A 23,981-nucleotide genomic window follows, 5' to 3' on the forward strand; every position below is an offset into this window, starting at 1 on the left:
GTGGAAAGCAGTATGGAGGTACATCAAAATGCTCAAAACAGACTTACCATTTGACCCAGGAATTGCACTCCTAGGAATTTACCCTAAGAATGCAGCAATCAAGTTTGAGAAAGACAGATGCACCCCTATGTTTATCGCAGCACTATTTACAATAGCCAAGAATTGGAAGCAACCTAAATGTCCATCAATAGATGAATGGATAAAGAAGATGTGGTACATATACACAATGGAATACTACTCAGCTATAAGAAAAGGGCAAATCCAATCATTTGCAGCAACATGGATGGAGCTGGAGAGTATTATGCTCAGTGAAACAAGCCAAGCGGAGAAAGAGAAATACCAAATGATTTCACTTATCTGTGGAATATAAGAACAAAGGAAAAACTGAAGGAACAAAACAGCAGCAGAATCACAGAACTCAAGAATGGACTAACAGGTACCAAAGGGAAAGGGACTGGGGAGGATGGGTGGGTAGGGAGGGATAAGGGGGGGAGAAGTAGGGGGGTATTAAGATTAGCATGCATGGGGGGGTAGGAGAAAAGGGAGGGCTGTACAACACAGAGAAGGCCAGTAGTGATTCTACAACATTTTGCTATGCTGATGGACAGTGACTGTAAAGGGGTTTATAGGGGAGACCTGGTATAGGGGAGAGCCTAGTAAACATAATATTCGTCATGTAAGTGTAGATTAGTGATAGCAAAAAAAAAAAAAAAAAAAAAAAAAAAGGGCAGTTCCTGTGTGGTAACCTCCAATGAGTTCTACACAAGGGTATAAAGGGCATATAAAAGTGTAGGCAAAGGGTCTGTTTGTGTTTATACAGAGGATCAAAGCCTAATTGGGCTACCCCGAAAATGAACTAAGATACAATATGAAAAAGAACTTCCAACATCTGCACTCTCTGGAAGACTCATGCCAGAAGATGATCATCAAAAAACCCCAACAAAGATCCACGCACTGCTACAGCTGTAGATGCACTCATCCCACCAGTTCCTGGACTTGCCATGGGAATGAGGAAGGAGATATCTAAGCTGACCTGTGCATACAGTAAAACAACAAATTTGACTGGATCTATACTGTTGGAACGCAACCAAGAATTTGGAGAAGTGCAAATTGTAGCGCTCCAAAGTCTTACAACTACAAACTATTTATTGTTAAAAGAACATATGGCATGTGAACAGTCCCCAGGAATGGGTTGTTTTAATTTGTCTGATTTCTCTCGGACTGTTCAAGTTCATTTGGACAATATCCACCATATCATAGATAAGTTTTCACAAATGCCTAAGGTGCCTAACTGGTTTTCTTGGTTTCACTGGAGATGGCTGGTAATTACAGATATGCTTTGGTTATGTAACTATACTCCTATTATGTTAATGTGTGTGTGCAATTTAAGTAGTAGCTTAAAACCTATACATGCTGAAGTTACTCTACAAGAAGATATATCAAAGAAATAATCAATCTTCCCATGTTTTCTTCCGCCTGCTACTTCTATAGCTTTTCTTCTTCCTTCCTAATTACAACCCTTAAATAGAATTCGTGCCTCATATCAAATTTACCGAGTATCATAACTCCTCCAAGTGGTAAAGATACCTCAAGACAAATGCTGGGCATAGAAGCCACAGGGCATAAATATGCAAAGAAGTAAAAAGCTAACCTTTTCAAACAATAAGGCTTCCCTCTCACTTACCAACTTCACATTTCCCTGTATGGCCCCGGAAGATGACTGGTTAGCCAGAGACGGGTAAGATTCCTCAAGGGAGGAACAACCTAAGACAGGCACAGTCGCAGGGGGGTCATCAGGTAAGAAATTGGGGATCAACAGAGGTGAGGCTTAGAACCTCACCCCCCCGCTCTGAGAGAAATCTTCTGCATACGTGGATGTTTTATTGCCCTGGTCTAGCTTGGATTAACACATAGTCTACAGGCACACACCTGATCATCTACATGTGCTCTCTTACAACACTAAACTATGTTTTCTACCTTTATCTTGTATCTACCTACCACTTCAGCATTTTATTAAAAATAATAATAATAAAGAGAGAAATGTGGTATCCACATATAAATCAAGTATAAAAACCAAATGAGTATTCATATTTGAACTGACTGTTTATAGTTCATAATGCATGAGCAAAACCGAAAGTTTCTGTGATGACTGCCCTTGTACTGTTCACTATGTAACTTATTCATTATGTAAGAATTTGTTCTACATGTAAAAACTTGTTTGTTATGCCTCAGAAGATTGGAGACTGACAAAAATTAGGCTTGGGGTGGAATAATGATTGTGCATTGAGAATTGACTCCCCTATACAGAATTTTATTGTCGTTAACAACCATTTGATCAATAAATATGAGAGATGCCCTCACAAAAAAAAAAAAAAAAAAAAAAAAAAAGGACAGACTTCCAATGGTAAAATAAATTAGTAACCGGGATGTAATGTAGAGCATAAGGAATATAGTCAAGATATTGTAACAGCTTGGTAGGGTTATAGCTGGAACCTAGAATTATGTATATAAATGTTCTACCACTGTGTGGTACACTTGAAACTCATGTAATGTAATACTGTGTGTCAACTACCCTTCAATAAAAAATAATTATTAAAAAAAAATAATAATAATAATAATAAGAAACCAGGATTTAATGAATATAGTCAAGATATTTTAACAGCTTGGTATGGTGATAGCTGACACCTAGAATTGTCATGTATATAAATGTTGAATCACTATGTTGTACACCTGAAACTAATGTAATGTAATACCGTGTGTCAACTACCCTTCAATAAAAAAATAATTATCTACAAAATAAAAATAAAAATAAAATGCCAAAATTCCCTATGCTTCTTACAAAACTATACCAATGGGGAGAAAACAGGTGGATGAAAAATAAAAGCAAATATGTGACATGCAAATGTTAGCACATAAAAAGAAGACACAGAAATATAATTACAGCGAAACGAAATTCCAAGCAAATACTATTTAATGGAGAAAAAGGGCCATTTTAATGGACTCAAAATCCAACCCAATGTGAGAAGATCGCAGTGTTAGAGATTTACATGCTGACTTCAAAACAATAAAGCAAACATTTTTATAATTACAAAGGGAATTTAACAGAAAAAGAATGGTAAGATTTTAAAACAATACTGCCAGTCCAAGAGATGTCAAGCACACACAAAATAAATATGAACATAGGGGAACTTATCAATGTAATCACTAAGGAGACATTTACAACTATATTGCAATTTTTCTCTACAAACAAATAAGCTTTCTTTCTTATTTTGTATCCATGAAAATTCAGAATACTAGTCATGTTTACCTCTACAGATATCATATAACACCCCAAGTAGAAATTGCACACATTTTTATCATAATAAACTGACAAATTAATAATGGGTTCAAAGGTAAACACCAAAATCACTCAGAAATTAAAAATAAGTAAGAATGAAAGTCACTTATATAAAGATATGACCGTTATCATGTTCCATGGGGCAGGCATGGGTCTGGGCCTGGCTCTCTCAGCTGATGCCTTATCCTCACCCTTGGGGAGATTTGGTAATGTGGTTCCCCTAGATACATACAGTAATTGTCTTTGGTTTAATCCATATCATTGGTTCTCAAGTTTGGATATGAAGTGCAAGATAAAAATTCAAGTTGATGGTAGAGTTTGTGTTGGGTGAAAGGGTCCCCACCCGTCAGTGGTCCGCCGTGATGCACGGGTCAGAGTGCTACGGAACCCTGTCTCACTTACATCATAATGGCAGTGAGTGGAGTGAGAGTGAGTGAGTGAGTGAGTGAGTGGAGTGAGTGAGTGAGTGAGTGAGTGAGTGAGTGAGTGAGTGAGACTCTCCAGTCGCTTGCTGCTCTTTGATATGCTTGATTCTTGGCTTTGACTTGAACCTGTGGTACCAGAGTTCCGGGGAGGAAGGCACCTGATTTTGGTCACTCTCTGAGCTGCTGAGCCATGAAGCGCAAACAAAAAACGAAACACCTTGGAACCACACGTGTCCCCAAAGCAGCCAGGATGTCAGGAGGTTTGTGTCAGTGATATTCTCTGAGCACTGGGGAGCTAGAAACCGTCTCCTAAAGAAAAAAGGAGCGAGGACTCCTACTCACGGGAGAGAAAGGGCAGGAAGGCGGGAGGGGGGAGGAGGTGTGGGTGCGCCGCTCGTTCTCAGGGACCAGATCACCCGAGGGCCGAGAGGAGGCTCCCGAGACTGGGTCCTTGTCTCTGTGGCTCAGGACCTGTGCCCCCCACATGCTGCCGCTCTGGGTTCCTGTACCACAGATGGAGTGAATGATTGGTATAATATTTCCTATAGAATGTATTTCCCTTTATTTCCTTTTTTACAATGTGACAAATGTTCCAATAATACTTTTCCCAGTTAATGAAAACAGTGTGGCTCAAAGAGGTAAACGAAAAACTAGGAAAAAACTTTGACTACCTAAAATTGGAGGTGCAGGGATGAGAGTGTAAAGTCATACAGAAAATGAACTGATTTCTTAGATCATCTCAGACATTGAGACCTTTCTTTCACTGCCTCAGACTATAGACATGTAAATGTGAGGCTCCTTTATGAACTGTAAGAAAAAAACCAGCAGGACACACGCACACACACTCGCACACACATGTACGCACAATACCATGTAACCACGATGGTTAGAGTGAGAAAGCGGCTCTTTCGGGAAAAGCGGGAAACTGAAATAGTTGCGGTGACTGTGAGGTTTTAAAAAGTAAACAAGTCCTATGAGGAAGAGCAGGTGCTCAGTAGAGGGAGGGGATGGGTCAGGACCAACACCGAGGGTCCCAGTGGGGGCTCGTGAAGAGGACGTGACATTTCCCACACTGTCTGGGACTTCAGCGCACCCCAGTGGGGTCTTGGAGAGAGGCTCGGAAAGTGAGTCTGTCTCCAACTCAGCCTCAATACAAACAGTGCATGATCAGAGATATTTTTTAGTGTAAACTGTAAGACACGTAAAACACATTCACACCAATTCACACCTACACACATATACAGCACACATAAGCCAAGGGAAGACACAGAGTAGTTTCTAAGGTAATGGCTTGCGTAATACGTACCAGGTCCAATTATTTGCTTCTCAAAACTCGTTTTATCACTAACGGAGCAGAATCATTAGTTGGAGTAGAAGAGGCCTTAGTCACTAATACACGAAGGAATCTGTTTCTTATGTAACAATCAGTGTATGTGAAGGAATAGGGCAAGTCTCCCTGCTGATAGAAACTTTTTATCATTAACACTCAGCTTTCAAATAGACCCCAGGTTATCAACATCCCAGGAAGCTAGAAAAGGGAAGGACACAGCGGGGCACAGAGGAGGACTTCATACCTACGCCTGGTCGCCACTCATTTCCCACTGCAGAAAACTTAATCACATGGTCAGAACTACCTTAGCTCTGGAGGAAGCGCGCTCCCGGCCCAGGGCCCAGTCCCCCTGTGACACCGGTGAGACGACGATAAGTCCAGGAAAAGGGCAGGTTGGGAGAAAGGCTTTTCCTCTCTGCAGTCACTGGCGGCTCACGCTCCCCGGCCTGGCACACACACTACTTGCCCACCGCTGCTGGAGACAGTCTCACTCACTATGGTGGGGGCCGAGAGCGAGAAGGGGCTGAGGAAGAGCAGGCGGGCAGACGGGGCAGTGTGGTGGCCCAGGCGCAGAACTGAGTCCCTTCCCTCAGGAGTGGCCATAAGCGACCCCTCGCCCAAGAACTGCCCAGGGTGTCCACCTCCAATCCATGGGCAGAAATGTATCATGTGGGTGTGTAAGCCTCCTATGAAAGAGATTTTAAAAGCTCTGAATAGGGAGGTTAAGAGTCTTGGAGAAATACACAAATCCATTCCCAGAAGAGGAGTCCGGGCCAGTGTGTAAGGTCTTCCTTTGAACATCTCCAGCACCACGGCTACGGCCCAGGAATTCCCTGCGAAAATGCTGTATCTGTCCACCTCTCTGCATTTGTACAGAGATCTCTACCTTTCTATATATCTACATCAATATAGATACTAATCTAGGTAGACAGGCAGGCAGCTAGACATGCAGAATTCTTTTAAATCTTGTACCCCACGTCCTCTAATTATGTAATTTCTCATGACGAAAAAGGAGCTAATATCTAATTGTAGTCACTAGTTTTGATATTCTGTATACATCTTTAGAAATATTACATACAAGATACCCAATATCACTGACATCTACTACACACAATTTTCATCATTGTTGTTTCCTTATATTTTGGAGCAAGTGATGTTTCAAATGCTTCATTTCATGGGGGGGTTTCAATGCCTAACATGATCGTCCACTCAACATGTCTTTTTTGAATGGATACAGATCCCAGAAAATGCCACATCTGTCTTTTTGTATTCACTCCTCAGAATTCGAGAACACCCCAGAGGACTCTCCCGAGCCCGAGGCACGTGGGGTGGTCCCAGGCCGCAGTGAGACCCCAGGACAGCTTCCTGCCGCTGCTGAGGACGGTGAGGCAGATCGGATCACAGAGGCTGGGCAGGATGAACAGCTGAGCTGTGCGGCCCAATCCCTACTTATTTCACTTTCCCTTCAAAAACAGGAAAGGGCTTCAGGGCAGAGGAACTAAGACTGAAGCCTCTGCAGAGGGACAAACTGGGGGTGTGCTTTCAAGGATAGGACAGTTCCCCATGTGAACACGGGGACAGCTGTGAGATAGTGGGCTGTGCTGATAACAGTGTGGGAACTCAAGTACAACCTCTTCCGTCAGATCAGCACAAACTCTCTCTCACACACACACACACACACACACACACCCTATATTCCTTCATACCAGATACAGCTCACACACACACACACACACACACACACACACACACACACACACACACACACACCCTATATTCCTTCATACCAGATACAGCCCCATTATTCCTTCCTTTCACTTTTTCTCTCATATACACATGCCTTCATTCCAGATGCGTCCTTCCCACTCTCTACGAGCGTTACACAGATACACACTTCCACCTTCCCTCCTCAGGCAATCTTTCTCAGACTCTGCTGTCTACAGGCTAACCCATAAATAATGTACACCCTTTCACACAGGTAACTTGTTTTGCCTCCCCCATTAGAGCCAGCCTAAGCACTCAAACACTCATGTGCCCTGACATGAATGCACTTTCATGTAGTCTTCTTATTCCACATACCACTTCATGCACAAAACCTTCAGCCGAAGGCCTTCAGCACTTCAGGGAGCTGCGCTTCTGGGAAGCTCAAGCACACTTCCTCCAACACGCTCCGTCTTTAACTGTTTCACAGTAAGAACACGTACCACCCCTGTTCACGTGTATTGTCGCACCACACACACATGTACACCGTCATTCAGCACCCCCTTACCAATGTCAGGAACTCTCACCGGGTATGTCCCAGAACATACACAGACCTCCACACCCTCAATCCCACATAATCACACCACACACATACCTCAGATAAAATGTTCATCTCACGGCATTCTGTGATTTCACATATGTATGTACTTCCAGGCCACGTGCCCACATAGGAGTAGTCAAATGACCATCTCAACTCCTACAGACTTCACACACTTATTCTAGTTTTCTCATGTCTGAAATTTCCGTTCCCAGGAATCCCCCAGTTGCCTCCAGATACTGTTAGCGGTGGGCCTCATGAGATGACTCCATCCCAGGTCTTGGGGGAATGGGAAGCCTCCTCCCTCTCTGCCCAGGACTCCTTTCCACCACACCTGGGAACGGCACGCGTCAGCCATCGTGTCCAGGTGAAAAGAGGTGTGGCTGTCTCGTGGATCGGGGCCGACGTCTTGGAGCCGCCGCAAAGGAGACCAGAGCGGAGGACTTTGCTTTGCCTGAAGGGGCCCCAAGAACATCCAGCCCCTTGTGCGCACAGGACTCGGATGTGCAGGCGCATGTGGAGGAGAAGGAGGAGCCGTCGGAGGAGCTGGAGTCATTGGAGGACTCGGATGTGGATGAGGACGAGCTGCCTGTGGAGGAGATGGTGTATCTGGAGGCGTATGTGGAGGAGAAGCCGTATGTGGAGGAGGAGGAGGCGTATGTGGAGGAGGACATGCATGTGGAGGAGATGGTGTATCTGGAGGCGTAGGTGGAGGAGGAGGAGGAGTCAGATGTGGAGTAGGAGGAGGACGTGCAGGAGGCTGCAATGAGGAAGAGGAGGCCGAGAATGGGGTGGAGGCAGAGGAGGATCAGGAAGACATCCTCCTGAGAGTACGCAGACTTTTTCAGGCCCTCTGGAGGACAGTTCAACCGGGCAGAACATAAGAAAGGGGACAGAGGCACTAAACAACACATTACAACAGATGGACCCAACAGACATTTACAGAACTTTACACCCAAAAGCAGCAGAATACACATTCTTCTCAAGTGCACATGGAACATTTTCAAGAACAGATCATATACTAGCCACAAAAAGAGCCTCGATAAATTCAAAAAAGATTGAAATTGTACCAACCAGTTTCTCAGATCACAAAGGTATGAAACTAGAAATAAATTACGCAAAGAAAATGAAAAATCCAAAAACACACGGAGGCTTCACAACATGCTCCTAAAAACCCAATAGATCAATGACCAAATAAAAACAGAGGTCAAGCGATATATGGAGAAAAATGACAATAATTCAACACTGCAAAACCTGTGGGACGCAGCCAAGGCCGTGCTGAGAGGAAAGCATACTGCAACGCAGGCCCACCTCAGGGAAGAACAACAATCCCGTATGAGCAGTCTGAACTCACAATCAATGACACTAGAAAAAGAAGAACAAATGCGGCCCAAAGTCAGTAGAAGGAGGGACATAATAAAGATTAGAGCAGAAATAAATGAAATCGAGAAGAATAAAACAATAGGAAGAATCAATGAAAGCAGGAGCTGGTTCGTCGAGAAAATAAACAAAATAGATTAACCTGTAGCCAGACTTATCAAGAAAAAAAGAGAGTCTACTCACATAAACAGAAACAGAAATGAGAAAAGAAAAATCACTACGGACACCACAGAAATACAAAGAAGTATTAGAGGATATGCTAACAAGCTGCATAGCCTAGAAGAAATGGACAACTTTCTAGAAAAATACAACCTTCCAAGGCTGACGCAGAAAGAAACAGAAAATCTGAACAGACCAATTACCAGCCACAAAATTGAAATGGTAATCAAAAACCTACCTAAGAACAAAATCCCTGCACCAGATGGCTTCACTGCTGAATTCTATCAAACACTTAGTGAAGACCTAATACCCATCCTCCTCAAAGTTTTCCAAAGAGTAGAAGACGACGGAATACTTCCAAACTCATTCTATGAGGCCAGCATAACTCTAATACCAAAACCAGGCAAAGACATCACAAAAAAAGAAAATTACAGACCAATATCCCTGATGAACGTAGATGCAAAAATACTCAACAAAATATTAGAAAACTGAATTCAAAAATACATCAAAAAGATCATCCATCATGATCAAGTAGAATTTACTCCAGGGATGGAAGGATAGTACAATATTTGAAAATCCACCATCGTCATCTACCACATCAACAAAAGAAGGACAAAAACCATGTGATCATCTCCACAGATGCTGAAAAAGCATTTGACACAATTCAATATCCATTCATGATAAACACTCTCAACAAAATGGGTATAGAGGGCAAGTAGCTCAACATAATAAAGGCCATCTATGATAAACCCACAGCCAACATCATACGTAACAGCAAGAAGCTGAAAGCCTTTCCTTTAAGATCAGGAACAAGACAAGGATGCCCACTCTCTCCACTTCTGTCCAACACAGTACTGGAGGTCCTCGCCACAGCAATCAGACAAAACCACAAAATAAAAGGCATCCAGACTTGCAAGGAAGAAGTTCAACTGTCCCTGTTTGCAGATGACATGATATTGTACATTAAAAAACCCCAAAGAATCCACTCCAAAACTACTAGATTGAATATCTGAATTCAGCAAAGTTGCAGGATATAAAATTAACATGCAGAAATCTACAGCATGCCTATACACTAACAAAGAACTAGTAGAGAGAAATCGGGAAAACAATTTCATTCACAGTTGCATCAAAAAGAATAAAATACCTAGGAATAAACATAACCAAGGAACTGAAAGACCTATACTCTGAAAACTACAAGACACTCATGAGAGAAACTAAAGAAAACACCAATAAATGGAAACACATCCGTGCTCATGGATAGGAAGAATATTGTTAAAATGACCATCCTGCCTAAAGCAATCTACAGATTCAATGCAATTCCTACCAAAAGCAACAGCACTCTTCAACGAACTAGAGAAAATTGTTCTAAAATACATATGGAACCACAAAAGACCCTGAATAGCCAAAGCAATCTGGAGAAGGAAGAATAAAGCGGGGGAGATTATGCTCCCCAACTTCAAGCTCTACTACAAAGCCACAGTAATCAAGACAATTTGGTACTGGCACAAGAACAGACCCATAGACCAATGGAGAAGGCCAGTAGTAAATCCGTGGCATCTTACTACACTGCTGGGCAGTGACTGCACTGGGGTATGGGTGGGGACTTGATAATATGGGTAAAGTAGTAAGCACATTGTTTTTACCTTAATAAAAAATTTAAAAAACAACAACATAGTGGTAAATGAGCCAAGGAAAAAAATCCATCTGGAAAAAATGAGTAAGTAGAGGTAGAGGTTTTTCTCCAAATTTCATTGAAACTGTAAGTTTTCTGTCTTGTGACCATTTCTTTGATATTCCCATGTACATGATAAACACTTCCTTAAGAAATTACAGATGAACTTTCAATTTTTAAAAATACTCTATTTGCCTCTCTTAGAAAGGAAGACCAATTCTGTAAAAGAACCATGAATGAGAAATGAAATTTGACATCTAACAAAAGCAAACACAGTCTTCCTCATATTCTTTTTATTCTGGTTTCTACATTTGAACTTAGTGCAATTTTCAAATAATATTACAAAAAGTGTTGAAGTCACAGCAACCCATCTAGACTACCCTAACCACTACCACGAATTCAAAGAATATATACACTACTAATTTAATGAAATCAAGGAACATACAGGCTATGAATTTTAGCTTTCTATGAGGCAATAAAACAAAACCTTTCCATAAAGGTCTTATAAACCTACTAACTCTATGACTGAGCCTAATTTCTTACTGCTGATGAAATTTAAGGATAAGAAAAAACAACTTCCACATACAGATCAAATAGGATTTCCTTTTTAAATTAAATTAAAGCAACTACTGAGAGTTACAGAAGGAAAGTATTCTGAAGAGTAATCAATCTTCTGTTCTCAAACTCTTCACACACTGCACACAGCCTTATTATATATAATGCATCCTTCCATGATAAAATAAAATCGGCAACTGTATAGTAGTTCAAAGCCTCTGGATAATTTAGGACTATGATCATAAACTACCCAGAAGAAATTATATGGAAAAATCTAGGTAAAGGAATGTAATTTAGTGAGGGCCCCGGCTAAGAGAAAGTGTAAGAGGCAAAAGGATGAATCGTGATTCCCATCTCAGTGTCATCTTCACAACAAAGGTCTCTGAAGACTTTATTCCGATAGGAATTTCATAGGGAAAAAGACAGTATACGAAAAAGCCTAAATAATGTGTAACCCAAATTGACACAAATGATAATTAGAACTCAAATATAGGGTATTGTTACTGAATGACTGGATAAGAAGGGGGTTGGAGCTTTGAGAATGATGCATCAAATGGATTCCATGAACTCAGCAGTACTGTGAAAATAAAACAAATGAAAATACCTCACAAAAAACATACCTCACACCAAAGAAAAACCATATCCTACAACTTCCACTCAGATTAACTGTCGTAATTTTGTCCTATAAAACAATCACCTCTTCAAAAGGAAAACATGGTGAGAAGTTTGATAATCTAACTCAATTAAAATATTATTGGAGAATTATCTTGCTTTCTTGTATTTCTCAAAACTTAGAATACCAAAATGTAATAGTCAAATATACATGCAAAATGACCCTACAATTAAGATAATTGCTGGTACCAAACGTTGTTTTTAAGTTCTGCAATAAAACAGTCTCCCAGACATTTAATAGTATGTCACTTGGTAAATGAAAGTGTCCACAAAGTAACAGCAGTGAGAAGACCTAAAAATTATGGTAGTGAAGAGTCTGGATGAAAGAAACAAAAATATGGATCATTTTGATCCAACACTAGTTTTATTACAAGTTCCTACAGAGGTGAATAAAATGCTGACACCACCACACAAAAATTCATTGAGCTGGCAATAGGCAAAGCATGATGTCAGCCTCCAGTATCACCATCCACATTACCACACAGCATGAACGTTCAATGCTTGAACCTCTTAGACTTTATGGCTAACATTACAGTAAAAACAAAAACCTTAGGCATGAGGCATCATTAGACATAGATGAGTTTAGTTTGGCATGGTTTGGCTCAAATTAGTCTAGTACTTTAACAAATTCCAGGAAAAACATGAAAAATGCAAGCTTAAACATTACAATTTCCTAAATGTGCTACATTCTGCACTAAACAGACCCATATAAATAAGTTTTAGTCAGCTCCAACTAATATTCAAGTAAATAACACCACTTACCCCTACCCCCTGCACACCCACAAAGTGCAGGCTGACAGGAGACATGGACACACACACATGCACACACCCATGTGGTAAGTCCTTACCTTCATGGCAGGGATTTCTTCAAGCAATCGTCGTGCTCGTCTCTGGCTTTTTAACAGTGCATCTTCAGTGCCCCTGCAGAGAATACAATATGTAGCCAAGAAAAGCATTTATGTTAGACTCATATCAAATGAAAAATTTCATTTATTTGAAAAAGGTACAATAAATCTCTAAATAACACTCTGTCATCCTGTACTGTCCTCAACAAACTCAATTCCATCAACAAACTCAAGTATTTGGCAAAAAGAAGCATTGTCCCAGCATTATATTAATGACTATTAACATTAACAGTTTGCCTTCTATTCCTTAATAGGATGGCCAAATAATATTTTTTAATTAACAGATTAATAACACTTTGTCTTAACATTATACAAATTTCATAAGCTATAATTAAAGGTGGAATTAAATTTTATTAAATGAAAACTTGTTCTCTGGAATTAACGGAATTTCTAAGTTAAAAATCTGATTATACTGGAGAGGAAGGCTATCTTCTGAAATATTTATTAAGAAGGAACAAGAAGTTAATCAGGAATAAAACACATCTGAAAGCATAAAAACTATACATAGCATATTTTTCCTCTAATACTAGTGAAACTAAAATTACAAAGTACATTTTCAAAAAAATTAGGTTGAACACGTTTTCATAAGCACTTCCACAAGACACAGAATTTCAAATTAGTCACCAATTCAAGGAATAAAGTGATATAAAATCTTTGTAACTGATCCAAAGTATTAGTACATTTGTTAAACTATAGCAACATCTTAAAGTAACTTCCAATAACATAAAACATATAAACAACCCCAAAGGGCTTTCATTCCAAAATGGCAGAAAGGAGAGTTTGGGAAAAAAATCAGAAGAATTCGTCACATATTTTGAAGTAAATAAGGTCCAAACCATGTAACGGCACATGACCCAGCACATTTTATCTCTCTCACATCCTTTCCACACATAAAACAAAGTGCTGCCTGAGTAAGATATTTAATTATTCCTCTAGGTCCCAACCTTCACTTTTGTAAATACTGAATAAAAACAACTTTCCACATTTTATTAGTCCCAGGACCATCAGGTGAAGTGACTTACTTTTTGGACTCCAGTCTGCTCACACTCCTGACAAGTTTTCAGATAAAAACTCGGATTCTCTTCACTTCTTTTCTCATCTTCACGACCTGTGAGGAATAAAGCAAAAATTAGGGAGGCTCTTAATTCAAGAAGAAACATACTTTGTTTTGAGTCTTATTATAGATTACCAATTGAACCAAATTTTTGTTTAACTATATTCAGTTTGATGAAATCAAACCTCTTCCATAATCAGCAAAGGAATAAATCAACATTCTAAAAACATGTTTGAGGATTTAAGAGAAATAAGTTGTGATTTTTAAAAAGGTCACAGCATTCCCTGTGGTTAGTACATCGATATCACCAGTACATCCTGTTCCCGGATCATCATAAACAATGAGTTCCCTGAGGTCAGAGACCATCATGCTCATCTTCGTGTCCTTGTGCTTTAAAACAGAACTTCACCCATAATGGGAGACATTTAATTTCCTGAAGGAGTGTTTGTAACAACAATAGCAAATATGCCAAAGATTGCATTCTATTTATTTATAGAGCACCTCCAAATTTATTTTTGGTAATATATTCTTTCAAGCATAACTTTAAAAGAAACACCAAAAACACAAGGACATACACACACCAGATACATGCTTTCAATCATCCCATTAGAGAACAACGTTGAACTCTAGAACAAAAAAATAGAACTATTGCCAAAGAGATGGAGACATTATAATGATAAAGAACTCCGTATTACGGCAGTGCTTACTATGAGAAGGGATGCTGTCACTTTGAGTTTATGTTCCTCTGTCATTGTTAGGAGCCATACATCTTATAATTCTTCCTGTGATGTCCTTCTCCTTCTCCACGTGAGGAACTACATAAACTTTGGTTCAGATATAATCTCTCCTGTGAAACCTTCAATGATTTCTTCAGCTGAAACATAACCTGTTCTCCCTGAGGTTCCCACCATACTTGGAAGGTAGGATGTCACTGTACTGTCACTGACTGCACGTGTAAGGCTGCTTCTTCTATAGTCTGACCTCCTCTCAGAGGACAGGGCCTTGCAGTATTTACACAGTGTTTTCTGTGCCTTGCAAGAGAGCCTGGCACACACAAGCCCTCCAATTCTTCTCACCAAAATAGTGTTATCAACCTCATCCTGTTTCTTCAAGGCTCTTGGATTTAGCCTTAACAGCTTCTCTTATCTCCTATTAGTGTCATTCATCCCTTATCCACTGAAGATACTGGCAACCAATTTACAATTTCTCTCCATCCTACGTTTTGCCATCACTCTGGGTGAGGTAGATGTCCACTTGAATAACCCATCTGATACTACATCCTCACTTCTTGACTTCCTCTTTTCTAATGACCTAATCTTTTCCATCTCAGCCACCCACAATTCCAAGGTCACACTGTAGCCCTTGTCATCACTAATAACGACTCCATTTCTAAAATCATGAATTCAAATACTCCACAATGAGATCACAACTTCCATCAGCTTGCTTATTCAACTTCATCCACCACAACGGTCTGTCACTTCACTGAAACCACCAGTTCACTGACCCCTTTCACCTTTCCTCAAATAGTTATAGGCCTTTTCATTTTCCTTTTCTCCAGTTTGCGTACATGATCAACACTTGCCAATACCTTAAACTCCCTCTGGTTAATCCTGGATGAAAGCAACATTCTGACTCTTTTCTCACTGCACTCCAGTAGGCAGGAAATACTTGACATTCTACGATAAATCCCCCAGGGCTAACCTTGACTGGCCTCTCTACACTTCCCAGCAACTCTACTGTACTTTCTTGGTCAATACACTCTACGACTATTTTAAACCTTCGCGTGCTTTCCTAAAACATCTGACCTTCTTCCTCTTTTTTTCAATTTCATGGAGAAAATAAATATCACATAGGAACCATCATTTTTTATTACCACAAATACAAATTTGCTTGCATCCTCATCCTCTATTAATAAATAAAGTCATAAGAAATACCCCTACACATATGTCAGGTTAGTCTCCTAATTGTGTTTTGGGAGCCCATCCTTTTCTGCCTTCCTAGAACCCTTTCTATAGATTATTCCTTTCCTCTAGCATTGTCAATCTCTTTAAATGGTTGTTTCCCAGTGATTTTTAATCATGCCAGGATCATTTTCACTAAAGATACAACAAAACATCCATACTACAAAGTTGACTGGGTGCACCCTCTCTCTTCAACTGCCTCAGAGCTAAGCTTTTAAAGAGTTCAAACTATTTCACGCATTCCACATAATTCCAGTTTCCCTTCCCAATGGTCCACTTAAAGCTATCACAAAATTCAACAGGAATTTTTCAGACTTCATTTACTTGACATCTCAGTGGCATTGGACACTGCTGACTGCCTCCTCCTCCTTGAAACACTCTGTCCTCGGTTTCCAGGACAGATCACTCCCCTGGTTTTCCTCCTTCCTCTACACGCTCTGTCTTGGTTTTCTAAGGCTCACAGACCTCTAGTCAGTCATGAGTTCAAGGCCAACTCTTCTTTTCACAATATACTTTTGAACCCTAAAGATGTACATGTATATATTGTTTTAATTTGCCACCTAACCAAAGATGACTCAAAAATTTCTACCTTCGTCTGAGATCTCTCTTTTAGTCCAGATGTAAATACACAACTGCACCTGCCTACCTGGTATTTCCTCTTGAGTGTGTTTAAAATTATTTCCAACTCACACTTGTCCCTCCCCAGTTATCCACAATTCAGTCACAATACATTATTTAACATGCAGATCCGATGTCACACTTTTACTTAACTCTCCCCAGTGGTTTCCACTTGCTCTTAGGATGGTCACACGGGCCTTTTTTATTCCTTCATACTCGCCAGGATCACATCTACCTCCAAGTCTTTACACTTGCAATATTCTCTGGTATGAATGCTCTTTCTCACCAAGTTAGCTTGTAAACATCTTATCCCTCTGATGTTGGCTCAACTGTCATTTCTCAGGGAAATATTGTCTGGCCTCCTGGAGAAGGTAAAACATTCCATTTATGAGCACTTACAATGCTGCTAGAACTTATCATGACTGTTAGTTTTAGTTTAATTTAGTTTAATTTTACTTTTAATCTAATTATGTTTAATGTGACTTCCTTCCAGTAGGTTATAAATTCCATGAAGGCCAAGTATCCATCCAGTTTTACTCAACACTGAATCTTACCACCTAACACAGTGGACGACATAGCTATTGTTCAATCAGAAATATTTGTTAAATCAACAACCAGAAAGTTTGCAGTACTCACGGGTTCACTCACTGTTTCAAGTGCAGAGTATATACTAACAGAATGCAGAGTAATCAGGTTTCTTTCAACTAGATATGTTAACCTCTTTAGAATTTGTTTCAAAGTTAGATCCACTTGGAAAAAAATCACACTCTAAAGAGTCTCTTCAGTAAATGTTGTTGGGAAAATTGGATAGCTACATGCAAAAGAATGAAACTGGACCACTGTCTTACACCACATCCAAAAATAAACTCAAAATGGATTAAACACCTAAATATAAAACCTGAAGCTATAAAACATAGCTTTTATAGAACCAGAAGAAAACATAGGCAGAAAGCTCTTGAACATTCACATTAGTAATTTTGGGGGGGATGTGTCTCCCAGGCAAGGGAACCAAAAGCAAAAATAAACAAGTGGGACTATTTCAAACTAAAAAGCTTCCGCACAGCAAAGGAAACCACCAACAAAATGCAAAGGCAGCCTACTGTATGGGAGAATATATCTGCAAATTATATATCCAATATGGGGCTAATAAGCAAAATATATTTTAAAAAACTCATACAACTCAACTCCAGAAAAATAACAAGTAATTCAATTAAAAAGTGTGCACCGTACCCAAATACACATTTTTCCTAAGAGGGCATATAGATGACCAACAGACATGGAAAGACACTCAACATCACTAATCGTCAAAAAAATGCATATAAAAATCACAATGAGATACTTCACACCAGTTAGACTGGCTACCAATATCAAGAACACAAGAAATAACAAGAATTGGAGAGGATGTAGAGAAAGGGAACTCTCCTAAATTGTTGATGAGAATGTAAGTTAGTACAGTCACTATGGAAAGCAGTATGGAGGTTCCTCAAAAAATGAAAAATACCATACAATCTAATAATTCCACTTGTGGAATTTAACCTGAAGAGAACAAAATCACTAATTCAAAAGGATATATGCACCCCTATGTCCACTGCAGTATCATTTACAATAGCCAGAATAGGAAAGCAATGTAAGTGTCCATCACCAGACAAATGGAATAAGGAATATGAGGTATATATGTACGTAATTGGAGTATTACTCGGTCATAAAGAGTATTACTCGGTCATAAAAATGAATGAAATCTCACCATTTGCAACATAGATGGACCTAGAGGACATTAAGCTAAGTGAAATAAGACAAAGACAAATACTGTATGTGGAACCTAAAAACAAAACAAATGAACAAACAAACAAAACAGAAACAGATCCACAAACACAGAGAAGAGACTGATGGTTGCCACAGGGAAGGAGATAGGGGGATGGGTGAAATAGACGAAAGGGGAAAAAATTAGTTAGAATGTCTGATATCTTGATCTCAGTGACAGTGACATTAATATATACCACGTCAAAATTCCTCAAGCTGCACATTAAGATTTGTGCATTTTACTGTAGGTATCTCAATTAATAAAATACATGTATCAATGAAAAGTCATTTAGACTGGGTTTAAGTAAAAAAGAATTGCTACATTTTATAAGCAACATAATAGGGATTTATGATTTTTTTGAAAATTACATCATCCATACAATAATTAATAACAAGTGATAAATAACGCATTAAAGTTTATTAACACATTTTCTAAGTGCTATACCCTGCTGGTGCATGAGGTAACTATACAGCATTTGCTAACCACTGTAAAACAAACTTAACTAATAAATCGCAGAGTTGGTCCTCAGTTGCACTGTATTCCAATCACGGGAGAACTAGACTCCAATTTTAAAATTCCAATGTAAGAAGTTCTATGGTTGCCAGTACTGCATCAGGGAATTCTTAAAGGCAAAGGGAATGTTTCACGCACTTAGTTTCATGCTGATGCCAAAAAATGCTTTCCTAGCCTTTTATTTCCCAGTATGTATACTGACTTCACAGTGCTTTTCCTTCAGTATACTGACTTTTACAGTACCAGTGTGTAGGCAGTAAGAAAACTTGAAAAGCTCAGTATATTTAAAAAAAGTAAGTATATTCACTTTACGTAAAAATGGAGTTAGTTTTATTTTTCTCTCACCTACTCACCTCAAGCACTTAGTTTCTTCCGAGCATTTACATTTTTGTTCCACTGACACCTAGCTAGCTACCAATAGCCTTTCAGTTAGGATTTAAAAGGTTGACAATGAATTTGCACCTACTATGAAGCTGACTGACAGATAACCCAAAATCAACAAACAGGCCTAAAATACCCAATATCATCAGAAGGCCATGCACTGTTTGAAGACCAATGTCGTGTTGTTTTTTTTGGTTTTGATTCTTCAACCAAAAGCACACAGAACTATCACTGTTAGAAATGTGAAAAAGTATGATTTTGATGGGGGGGAAGGAAGGAAAGAGAAATAAAGTGAGCAGGAGAAAACAGTGGTATAATAATGGAAATCCTATGTGCTGACAGAGAAGAAATAAAATCAAAGAGAAACGACAGGAAAAAATATGAAGAGAGAACTGAAGGACAAATTTGTAGGTCATCATTAAGACTGACAAGCCCAAGCTGAGCACCTCCAAACAGCAAAAGAATGCATTTAATATAACCTATGAGAGCAGGAGGAGTGAGGACTTGCACACAGGAGCGCACAGCACAGCTGCCGGAAGGGAGGCGTCACCGAGACCCCAGTCATGCGGATGCCCTCAGGTAGCCTGGTAATGTAACCTGCATCACCTCTTCGGTGGACAATGACACAAAAAGGGAACCACAAGGAGCAAAAGCTGGCAGTGTCCAACTCAAGGAGATTCCACGAAGAGTTCCCCTGCTCAGAGACTTCAGAAATCCAATTTGTAGGAATAACTCAATAATGGGGACAGATGTGTCATAACTAAACACTGAATCATGCAACTAAAACAAAACCCTTTCTGTGGTTCTTCCTGCCACAGCAGCTAATGTAGGTCAAAGGAAAGGAAAATAATGTGTTTTACAAGGTGAACGCTCCTATCTACAGTACATACACACATTTCTTAATAAACCAGCTTTCTCATGTACGTAGACTTCTATAAGCTTATGGTCAATGTGAATTTGCTTTTGAGAGAATGACCTATACTTGTGGGGTGACACTCATAACACGTGTCGGATCTACAAAGCTGAGAGCAAACGTAAAGGTAACCTGCTGTGAACCGACCCTCAGTCGGCTGTCTGCCAGCCAGCCATCTAGCCGGCCTCCTCTGGTGATGCACTGACTCTGCCCTGCATTTTCATTAGCCTGCAACAAAGCCCCAGGGTTCTTAGGAAACAATGACTCCAAAGAGCTAGTACTCTCCTAGGGAAGCTTGCAGTACGAAGAAAACTGAGTTATTAAGGATCATCAAAATAATGCCTCAAGTTTTCATTCAACAGATAAGCACTGAAGATATGATCAGTAAGCAAAAATTTACTGACAGGTGGAGGGCATAAGAAATCTCTCTCACATAAACACACACAGAGAAATGACCAAAGTGCTAAATAAATGGTGCAACAAGAACTTATAAAAGGGGTAAATAAAAGTCAAGAAAGGTTTCCCTGAAAAAGTGAAAAGTAAAGTACAAGTATGAAATGAAATGCAATAATGAGAGGAAAAAGAGCTTCGGGTCTAAGGAACACCACGTGTAAAGGATCTACAGGGTGCTGTGCTGGACAGCAGAGGAAGGTCAGCGCACCTGAAGCACAGAGACTGAGGAGGACGTGGTATACGTGACACAAGGGGAGAGACTGGCCTTATTTAGACTGCTCTTCACCAAAACCAACGGAGCCACCACCTAGGTTTCTAGAAAGCTGTGGGGGGAGGTCACATGATCAGATTTATGTTTTGAAGACAGCACGCCAGCTGCACTGGACAGATCAGATTAGAGGTAGTGAAGGGTCAGGGAAAATAGCTGGGAGCTGGTGGGAGATACAACCTAGACTAGGGTGAGGGTGCTGAGTAAACAGCAATGCAGAGATCTGAAAGATTATAGTGGATTTGAACTCTTTTTCAGATACATTTTTTTCCCTTGAAGTTAATTCTTTTGCCAATTTTCTATGACACATTCTCTTTAATTTTCATGAGCTATTTTATAGTAATGACATTAGCTTTTTATGTCATATTGCTGTATTTCTTTTCTAATTGGTTGTCCTATTTTTTTCCTTTGGCATGTTCTTCAGTTTTTCTGTAGATGTATCCATATTTTCTTCCCTTTGTAGTTTTTCTTTCATTTATTTTCAACACCTTCCCTCCTCTCCACTTTATTCTGTCTTTTTTTCCCCCCACCTTCATACTAGAACATAAAAAATTTGCTTCAGTGTAGAATGTGTATAGTTCATTCAGACATCCAGCAAACATTTACAGAGCACCTACGGGGTAGGGGAGAGACATATACACAAAAGAGAAACAGGCACAAGTGTTCCCAAAGCAGAAAGCACTCTGGCTGCACACAGAACAGACACCCTGCCCAGACTGAGAAGACTTAGTCATGACTCCCCAAAGGTCAAATGTTACCTGTTCTGAAGGGGCCTGGAAACTAAGTGCAAGAAAGAGCCTTAAATGAAGAGTGGTAAATGACTATCGCCCCTACTCTCGGAGTAATTTCAGAATTGAAGAGGAAGCTCACTAGTATTTTCCATGAATTCCCAGGATATCATTCCAGGTGAGGTCCCAGACTACCTCAGAGGTAATCAGTAACGGTAAAAGCCCCCCAAATGTTCTCTGGAACCAGCACAAGCTTAATGTATGCTTATGAATATGTACTAAATGCCTTCACAGTTTCCCTTTTCAATGTATTTAAAATGAAATGTAGGCTTCAAACCTAGCAGCAAAGCAATAACATATTTCAGTTTTATTTCCTACTTCACCCCACAAGTTCCCATCAATGGAGAGTTATCTATCCCTATACCTTCCAAGAGGCCTCCTACTGCCCCCTCTTCTCTGCTTACTCCAGTCCCTCTGCCTGGAATGCCCTCTTCCCCTTCCCTAATCACCAACTGCGATTCCCGTGTAAGATCCTTAAAAAACAAGAACAAACATCACTCACCTCACTTTGCTCTGGGCATTATTCCGTATCCCAGGTGGGTGTTTCCTACCCTTTCCTATGAGTGTGGCTTGCCTGACCACTGAAAGTGTGTCATACACAACTACGTAATGTATGGACAGTGACTTACGGGCAGACACCTTCATGCCCACTGAATAAAGACAACAAAAAACTTCCTTTGCTGTAGCTGTGAGACCCTCGTGTGACCCTTGCTCTCCCAGATGACTTTAGGTCTTCAGACGACCTATGACTCCCTTGAAGAGAAGCGGAAAGTGGAAAGACGACGGGCGCAGAAAAGGCAGCCTGCTGATACGGACACGACACGGTGGAGGTGAGGAGAGCAAATGCCCGATTTAGGGCTGGATTTACTAAAGAGAAAGAGAACTGGACACAGCACGCATCAACAGCTTTCTCTTAAGATTTCGGTGTGAATGGAGGAAGACATGCGGCAGCGAACACACAGTCATAACCGACACGGTCTCCTGCAAGAGCAGCCGCGGGTCCGGAACTCCCCACGGGTCTCCATCCCGCCCCCGCTTCCGGCGGCCAGGAAAGGCGGGTAACGCGGGGTGGCAGCGCGCCTCACGGACTCCGGTCAGCACGGCTCTCACGGCCTTGGGGGTAAAGCGCCACGGGCTTCGTGCACAGACAAGGGCACGAATGCAGGGCCTGAATCATCTCCCCAGAGCCCCCCACTCAGACACCCACGGGCCGCGCGGCCAGACACACGCCCCTCGTGCGGCCGCCTGAGCCCGAGGGGGGCGTTCCCGCCGCCGCCCTGCGCGCCCCGGGACGCCCGCCCGCAGCCGCGCTCCCCGCCCTCGCTCCGCGCCAGACCGCGCGCCCAACGGAGGGACGCAGAGGGGCCGTTCTGAGGCCCGAAAGGCCCCCGGACCGCGGCACTTACCTCGCTGCTGAGGCTCGGAGTCCCAGGCCGGGCCACGACCGGTCCAGGAGGGGCCGCCGCCGCCGGCGGCACGTGATCCACGGCGGCCGGACGGCGGCTGCGTGGCCACGCCCCCGTACGGCAAGCCCTTCTGTCCAAAACACTCAGAAATAGCTATTTTTGTCTTGTATATGCAAAAAAAATCCTCTGGTTTAAATATAGAACTTCATCTTTTATCCTCAAGTATTTAAGAAAAAGTTACAAATTTTGTTTCTGCAGTGGAATCTGTGTATCTGAAGGCTGAGGTCTAGGTTTAGTCCAAACTGTATTGCTTGCTAATAATTTGAATGTAATTAATTAATTATTATTAAGTTCTGAGGTATTTTACAGCATTAAATTCTTTCTTCCTATGAACATATATTAATTTCAAAATACTTATTTACTTCCTCTTATATGAGGCGTTTTGCTCAGAGCTCATTTAATGAAACTCTATTTAATCTCCCATTAAATCATATCATAAGGAAACATGTTGGGGTACTGGGACCAGACCAACATGGAGCCAAGTTTATCTAGAGTCTATTGACTGAATTTGGGATTGAGTTTCCAGCTGAATCTTCATCTTCTCTGAGCCAAACGTATGAGGGGATTCCGCATTTGATCTCTGAGTTTCATTCATTACTAGTTAGATGTAGGATTGAATGCCCTTCATAACGCACCTTTTTAAGGACCTACGTTTCCTTCAGCTATAGCCTTCTGCATCTTGTCTTCCTCGCTTTTCTAGACCATAGCTCTCCATCACACTTGGGGCTGCTATTATTTTTCCTTTTCCTTAGATGTAATCACTTATCCTATCCGATCCTACATCCTCTGCCCTTTATCTGGACCATGTGTCCTGTTCCATGGTCTGCTTTTCTGCTACATTTGTTGTGTCGGATCCATACCGTCCAAATAGAAGTTGCTGTCTGAATTCCCTACTGCTAAATAGAGCTCCCTTGGATGTAAAAGAACTTGCATTTGTCACTGACCTCCAGCTCTCGCTCCACCTCTCTGAAGTCAATTTCATTAAACTATTCTTTTTACCGGCCCTGCTCCTGTCATCATGTTGGGTCTTG

General features: G+C 40.8%; 1 long non-coding RNA gene across 1 annotated transcript in view; it reads right to left on the reverse strand.

Moving 5' to 3' along the window:
- The window catches only part of LOC118920369 (uncharacterized), a 76,477-nt gene extending 53,427 nt beyond the window's left edge, over positions 1-23,050 (reverse strand). The window contains exons 1-3 of the long non-coding RNA XR_008998127.1: positions 22,891-23,050; positions 13,757-13,842; positions 12,678-12,750 (exon numbers count right to left, since the gene is read on the reverse strand). This is a non-coding gene — a long non-coding RNA (uncharacterized LOC118920369). The remainder of the gene's footprint in view (positions 1-12,677; positions 12,751-13,756; positions 13,843-22,890) is intronic.
- Positions 23,051-23,981: the final 931 nt, after the last annotated feature.

The sequence above is a fragment of the Manis pentadactyla genome, chromosome 6 (assembly GCF_030020395.1).
Source record: "Manis pentadactyla isolate mManPen7 chromosome 6, mManPen7.hap1, whole genome shotgun sequence".
Taxonomy (NCBI): domain Eukaryota; kingdom Metazoa; phylum Chordata; class Mammalia; order Pholidota; family Manidae; genus Manis; species Manis pentadactyla.